Genomic DNA, 7,856 nt, shown 5'->3' on the forward strand with positions numbered 1-7,856 from the left:
AACGTGTTAGATGAAAGAACTTATTTCTTAAATAGCTCAGTAGTCTATTTATGATACTTCTTAATAAAACACTATGAATTACTTTATCAGGTGATTACTCATCGACCAAATCAAGGGCTGGTGCCACTCACTGTAAAAGTCAGTGGCACCAGTAACACCAGGGGAAAAGTCCGGTAACAGTAATTAATACTGAGGATAGGTGTTGATTCAGGGGAACACATATGACAGGCACTAATTTGAAATATAGCCAAAGTTGTTAGCTTGGTTTTAATAACATAAGGTTAACACAGACAGACTGGGTGAGTGGGTTGACGAGATGGTGGGCATGCAGTGAAGTGGGCCGGTGTGGATAGAATTACAGGGCAGAATCCTTGTCCCAGTCTGCCCCTGGTCAGCTTTATCACATCTGATGTCAAATGATTTACTTTCTTTGCAGATCTGACACCACCACAAGAGCAGTAAATCAAATCAAAACAAATCAAGTCAAATTGTATTGGTCAATGCAGCCATATCTAACAAGTAATCTAACAATTCCACAACTATCTTATACACACAAATGTAAAGAGACGATTAAGAACATGTACATATAAATAAACTCAGCAAAAAAACAAACGTCCTCTCACTGTCAACTGTGTTTATTTTCAGCAAACTTAACGTGTAAATATTTGTATGAATATAAGATAAAACAAATGACACAAACTGAACAAGTTCCACAGACATGTGACAAACAGACATGGAAAAATGTGTCCCTGAACAAAGGGGGGTCAAAAGTAAACATATCATGTGTGGCCACCAGCTGCATTAAATACTGCAGTGCATCTCCTCCTCATGGACTGCACCATATTTGCCCGTTCTTGCTGTGAGATGTTACCCCATTCTCCCACAAAGGCACCTGTCAGTTCTCGGACATTTCTTGGGGGAAAGACCCTAGCACTCACCCTCCGATCCAACAGGTCCCAGACGTTCTCAATGGGATTGAGATCCGGGCTGTTCGATGGCCTTGGCAGAACACCGACAATCCTGTCTTACAGGAAATCACACACAGAACGAGCAGTATGGCAGGTGGCTTTGCCATGCTGGAGGGTCATGTCAGGATGAGCCTGCAGGAAGGGTCCCACATGAGGGAGGATGATGTCTTCCCTGTAACGCACAGCGTTGAGATGGCCTGCAATAACAAGCTCCATCCGATAATGCTGTGACACACCCCCAGACCACCTCCAAATCGATCCCGCTCCAGAGTACAAGCCTTGATGTAACGGACCCTCACCTCTGGTGAGACAAAACCGCAACTCGTCAGTGAAGAGCATTTTTTTGCCAGTCCTGTCTGGTCCAGCGACGGTGGGTTTGTGCCCATAGGTGACGTTGTTGCCGGTGATGTCTGGTGAGGACCTGCCTTACAACAGGCCTACAAGCCCTCAGTCCAGCCTCAGCCTATTCCAGACAGTCTGAGCACTGATGGAGGGATTGTGCATTCCTGGTGTAACTCGGAGCAGTTGTTGTTGCCATCCTGCTGTCCCACAGGTGTGATGTTCGGATGTACCGATCCTGTGCAGGTGTTGTTACACGTGGTCTGCCACTGTGAGGACGATCAGCTGTCCATCCTGTCTCCCTGTAGCGCTGTTTTAGGAGTCTCACAGTACGGACATTGCAATTATTTGCTCTGGACACATCTGCACTCCTCATGCCTCCTTGCAGCATGCCTAAGGCACATTCACGTGGATGAGCAGGGACCCTGGGCATCTTTCTTTTGGTGTTTTTCAAAGTCAGTAGAAAGTTTCCATAACTGTGACCTTAATTGCCTACCGTCTGTAAGCTCAAATCAAATCACATTTTATTTGTCACATACACATGGTTAGCAGATGTTAATACGAGTGTAGCAAAATGCTTGTGCTTCCAGTTCCGACAATGCAGTAATAACCAACAAGTAATCTAACTAACAATTCCAAAACTAATATCTTATACAAAGTGTAAGGGGATAAAGAACATGTACATAAAGATATGAATGAGTGATGGTGCAGAGCAGCATAGGCAAGATACAGTAGATGGTATCGAGTACAGTATATACATATGAGATGAGTATGTAAACAAAGTGGCATAGTTAAAGTGGCTAGTGATACATGTATTACATAAGGATGCAGTTGATGATAGAGTACAGTATATACTGGGTATGTAAACATTATATTAGGTAGCATTGTTTAAAGTGGCTAGTGACATATTTTACATCCTTTAGTATCAATTCCCATTATTGAAGTGGCTGGAGTTGAGTCAGTGTGTTGGCAGCAGCCACTCATGTTAGTGGTTGCTGTTTAAACAGTCTGATGGCCTTGAGATAGAAGCTGTTTTTCAGTCTCTTGGTCCCAGCTTTGATGCACCTGTACTGACCTCGCCTTCTGGATGATAGCGGGGTGAACAGGCAGTGGCTCGGGTGGGTGTTGTCCTTAATGATCTTTATGGCCTTCCTGTAACATCGGGTGGTGTAGGTGTCATGGAGGGCAGGTAGTTTGCCCCCGGTGATACGTTGTGCAGACCTCACTACCCTCTGGAGAGCCTTACGGTTGTGGGCGGAGCAGTTGCCGTACCAGGCAGTGATACAGCCCGCCAGGATGCTCTCGATTGTGCATCTGTAGAAGTTTGTGAGTGCTTTTGGTGACAAGCCGAATTTCTTCAGCCTCCTGAGGTTGAAGAGGCGCTGCTGCGCCTTCTTCACGATGCTGTCTGTGTGAGTGGACCAATTTAGTTTGTCTGTGATGTGTATGCCGAGGAACTTAAAACTTACTACCCTCTCCACTACTGTTCCATCGATGTGGATAGGGGGTGTTCCCTCTGCTGTTTCCTGAAGTCCACAATCATCTCCTTAGTTTTGTTGACGTTGAGTGTGAGGTTATTGTCCTGACACCACACTCCGAGGGCCCTCACCTCCTCCCTGTAGGCCGTCTCGTCGTTGTTGGTAATCAAGCCTACCACTGTTGTGTCATCCGCAAACTTGATGATTGAGTTGGAGGCGTGCGTTGCCGCGCAGTCGTGGGTGAACAGGGAGTACAGGAGAGGGCTCAGAACGCACCCTTGTGGGGCCCCAGTGTTGAGGATCAGCGGGGTGGAGATGTTGTTGCCTACCCTCACCACCTGGGGGTGGCCCGTCAGGAAGTCCAGTACCCAGTTGCACAGGGCGAGGTCGAGATCCAGGGTCTCGAGCTTGATGACGAGCTTGGAGGGTACTATGGTGTTAAATGCCGAGCTGTAGTCGATGAACAGCATTCTCACATACCTATTTGGGCGGTAAGCAAATTGGAGTGGGTCAAGGGTGTCAGGTAGGGTGGAGGTGATATGGTCCTTGACTAGTCTCTCAAAGCACTTCATGATGACGTAAGTGAGTGCTACGGGGCGGTAGTCGTTTAGCTCAGTTACCTTAGCTTTCTTGGGAACAGGAACAATGGTGGCCCTCTTGAAGCATGTGGGAACAGCAGACTGGTATAGGGATTGATTGAATATGTCCGTAAACACACCAGCCAGCTGGTCTGCGCATGCTCTGAGGGCGCGGCTGGGGATGCCGTCTGGGCCTGCAGCCTTGCGAGGGTTAACACGTTTAAATGTTTTACTCACCTCGGCTGCAGTGAAGGAGAGACCGCATGTTTCCGTTGCAGGCCGTGTCAGTGGCACTGTATTGTCCTCAAAGCGGGCAAAAAAGTTATTTAGTCTGCCTGGGAGCAAGACATCCTGGTCCATGACTGGGCTGGATTTCTTCTTGTAGTGCGTGATTGACTGTAGACCCTGCCCCATACCTCTTGTGTCTGAGCCGTTGAATTGAGATTCTACTTTGTCTCTATACTGACGCTTAGCTTGTTTGATAGCCTTACGGAGGGAATAGCTGCACTGTTTGTATTCGGTCATGTTACCAGTCACCTTGCTCTGATTAAAAGCAGTGGTTCGCGCTTTCAGTTTCACGCGAATGCTGCCATCAATCCATGGTTTCTGGTTAGGGAATGTTTTTATCGTTGCTATGGGAACGACATCTTCAACGCACGTTCTAATGAACTCGCACACCGAATCAGCGTATTCGTCAAAGTGGTTGCCTGACGCAATACGAAACATGTCCCAGTCCACGTGATGGAAGCAGTCTTGGAGTGTGGAATCAGCTTGGTCGGACCAGCGTTGGACAGACCTCAGCGTGGGAGCTTCTTGTTTTAGTTTTTGTCTGTAGGCAGGGATCAGCAAAATGGAGTTGTGGTCAGCTTTTCCGAAAGGGGGGCGGGGCAGGGCCTTATATGCGTCGCGGAAGTTAGAATAACAGTGATCCAAGGTTTTGCCAGCCCTGGTGGCGCCATCGATATGCTGATACAATTTAGGGAGTCTTGTTTTCAGATTAACCTTGTTAAAATCCCCAGCAACAATGAATGCAGCCTCAGGATGTGTGGATTCCAGTTTGCAAAGAGTCAAATAAAGTTTGTTCAGAGCCATCGATGTGTCTGCTTGGGGGGGAATATATACGGCTGTGATTATAATCGAAGAGAATTCTCTTGGTAGATAATGCGGTCTACATTTGATTGTGAGGAATTCTAAATCAGGTGAACAGAAGGATTTGAGTTCCTGTATGTTTCTGTGATCACACCACGTCTCGTTAGCCATAAGGCATACGCCCCCACCACTCTTCTTACCAGAAAGGTGTTTGTTTCTGTCGGCGCGATGTGTGGAGAAACCCGCTGGCTGCACCGCATCCGAGAGCGTCTCTCCAGTGAGCCATGTTTCCGTGAAGCAAAGAACGTTACAGTCTCTGATGTCCCTCTGGAATGCTACCCTTGCTCGGATTTCATCAACCTTGTTGTCAAGAGACTGGACATTGGCGAGAAGAATGCTAGGAAGTGGGGCACGATGTGCCCGTCTCCGTAGTCTGACCAGAAGACCACCTCGTTTCCCTCTTTTACGAAGTCGTTTTTTTCGGTCGCCGGCTGGGATCCATTCCGTTGTCCTGGTTGAAAGGCAGAACACAGGATCCGCTTCGCGAAAGTCATATTCTTGGTCGTACTGATGGTGAGTTGACGCTGATCTTATATTCAGTAGTTCTTCTCGACTGTATGTAATGAAACCTAAGATGACCTGGGGTACTAATGTAAGAAATAACACGTAAAAAAACAAAAAACAAAAAACTGCATAGTTTCCTAGGAACGCGAAGCGAGGCGGCCATCTCTGTCGGCGCCGGAAGTAAGCTGTTAGTGTCTTAACAACCGTTTCAAAGGTGTATGTTCATTAATTGTTTATGGTTCATTGAACAATTATGGGAGGAAACAGTGTTTAAACTTTTTACAATGAAGATTTGTGAAGTTATTTGGATTTTTACGAAATATCTTTGAAAGACAATGTTCTAAAAAAGGGACGTTTATATGGATGAGCGATAGCCATGCGGCATAAGCAAGATGCATTAGATGGCATAGAATACAGTATATACATATGAGATGAGTAATGTAGGCTTTGTAAACATTATTAAAGTGGCTTTATTTAATGGCCTAGAGATAGAAGTTGTTTTTTCAGTCTCTCTGTCCCAGCTTTGATGCAGAGGTACTGACCTCGCCTTCTGGATGATAGCGGGGTGAACAGGCAGTGGCTCGGGTGATTGTTGTCCTTGATGATCTTTTTGGCCTTCCTGTGACATCAGGTGGTGTAGGTGTCCTGGAGGGCAGGTAGTTTGCCCCTGGTGATGCGTTGTGCAGACTGCACTACCCTCTGGAGAGCCTTGCGGTTGAGGGCGATGTGGTTGCCGTACCAGGCGGTGATACAGCCCAACAGCATGCTCTCGATTATGCATCTGTAAAAGTTTGTGAATGTTTTGGATGACAAGCCAAATTTCATTAGCCTACTGAGGTTGAAGAGGCACTGTTGTTGTTGAGCGAGAAGTTATTTTCCTGAAACCACACTCCAAGGGCCCTCACCTCCTCCCTGTAGGCCGTCTCGTCATTGTTGGTAATCAGGCCTACCACTGTGGTGTCGTCTGCAAACTTGATGATTGAGCTGGAAGCGTGCATGGCCATGCAGTTATGGGTGAACAGGGAGTACAGGAGAGGGCTGAGAACACACCCTTGTGAGGCCCCAGTGTTGAGGGTCAGCGGGTTGGAGATGTTGTTTCCTATCTTCACCACCTGGGGGCGGCCCGTCAGGAAGTCCAGTACCCGGTTGCACAGGGCGGGGTCTCGAGCTTAATGACAAGTTTGGAGAGTACTATGGTGTTAAATGTCTCCTGACCCCTCCTGTCTCAGCCTCCAGTATTTATGCTGCAGTAGTTTATGTGTCGGGGGGCTAGGGTCAGTTTGTTATATCTGGAGTACTTCTCCTGTCCTATTCGGTATCCTGTGTGAATCTAAGTGTGCGTTCTCTAATTCTCTCCTTCTCTCTTTCTTTCTCTCTCTCGGAGGACCTGAGCCCTAGGACCATGCCCCAGGACTACCTGACATGATGACTCCTTGCTGTCCCCAGTCCAACTGGCCCTGATGCTGCTCCAGTTTCAACTGTTCTGCCTTATTATTATTCGACCATGCTGGTCATTTATGAACATTTGAACATCTTGGCCATGTTCTGTTATAATCTCCACCCGGCACAGCCAGAAGAGGACTGGCCACCCCACATAGCCTGGTTCCTCTCTAGGTTTCTTCCTAGGTTTTGGCCTTTCTAGGGAGTTTTTCCTAGCCACCGTGCTTCTACACCTGCATTGCTTGCTGTTTGGGGTTTTAGGCTGGGTTTCTGTACAGCACTTTGAAATATCAGCTGATGTACGAAGGGCTATATAAATACATTTAATTTGATTTAAATGCTGAGCTGACGTTGATGAACAGCATTCTTACATAGGTATTCCTCTTGTCCAGATGGGATAGGGCAGTGTGCAGTGTGATGGCAATTGCGTCGTCAGTGGACCTATTTGGATGGTCAGCAAATTGGAGTGGGTCTAGGGTATCAGGTAGGGTGGAGGTGATATGAACCTTGACTAGTCTCTCAAAGCCATACATGATGACAGAAGTGAGTGCAATGGGGCAATAGTCATTTAGTTCAGTTACCTTAGCCACCGTTGTTCCTGTTCCCAAGAAAGCTATCTTGAAGCATGGGAGGACAACAGACTGGGATAGGGATTGATTGAATATTTCCGTAAACACACCAGCCAGCTGGTCCTGCGCATGCTCTGAGGACACGGCTAGGGATGTCGTCTGGGCCGACAGCCTTGCGAGGGTAAACACGTTTAAATGTTTTACTAACATTGGCCACTGAGTAAGAGGCCCCACAGTCTTTGGTAGCAGGCCGTGTCAGTGGCACTGTATTGTCCTCAAAGCGAGCAAATAAGTTGTTTAATTTGTCTGGAAGCAACACGTCAATGTCCGCGACGGGGCTGGTTTTCTTTTTGTAATCTATGATTGACTGGAGACCCTGCCATATACGTCTCGTGTTTGAGCCGTTGAATTGCGACTACTTTGGCTCTATACTGACGCTTTTCTTGTTTGATCGCCTTGAAGGGAAAAGCTGTACTGTTTGTATTCGGTCATTTTTCCAGTCGCCTTGCCATGATTAAAAGCGGTGGTTCGAGCTTTCAGTTTTGCGTGAATACTGCCATCAATCCACGGTTTCTGGTTTGGGAAGGTTTTAATAGTCACCATGGGTACAACATCACCGATGTACTTGCTAATAATCTCGCTCACAGAATCAGTGTATACATCAATGTTATTGTCTGAGGTGATCCAGAACATATCCCAGTCCATGTGATCGAAGCAATCTGATTAGTCAGACGAGCATTGTGTAGACCTGAGCAAGGGCGTTTCCTATTTTAGTTTCCGTCTATAGGCTGAGAGCAACAAAATGGCATTATGGTCAGATTTGCCGAAGGC

The sequence above is a fragment of the Oncorhynchus masou genome, chromosome 29 (genome assembly GCF_036934945.1).
Source record: "Oncorhynchus masou masou isolate Uvic2021 chromosome 29, UVic_Omas_1.1, whole genome shotgun sequence".
Taxonomy (NCBI): domain Eukaryota; kingdom Metazoa; phylum Chordata; class Actinopteri; order Salmoniformes; family Salmonidae; genus Oncorhynchus; species Oncorhynchus masou.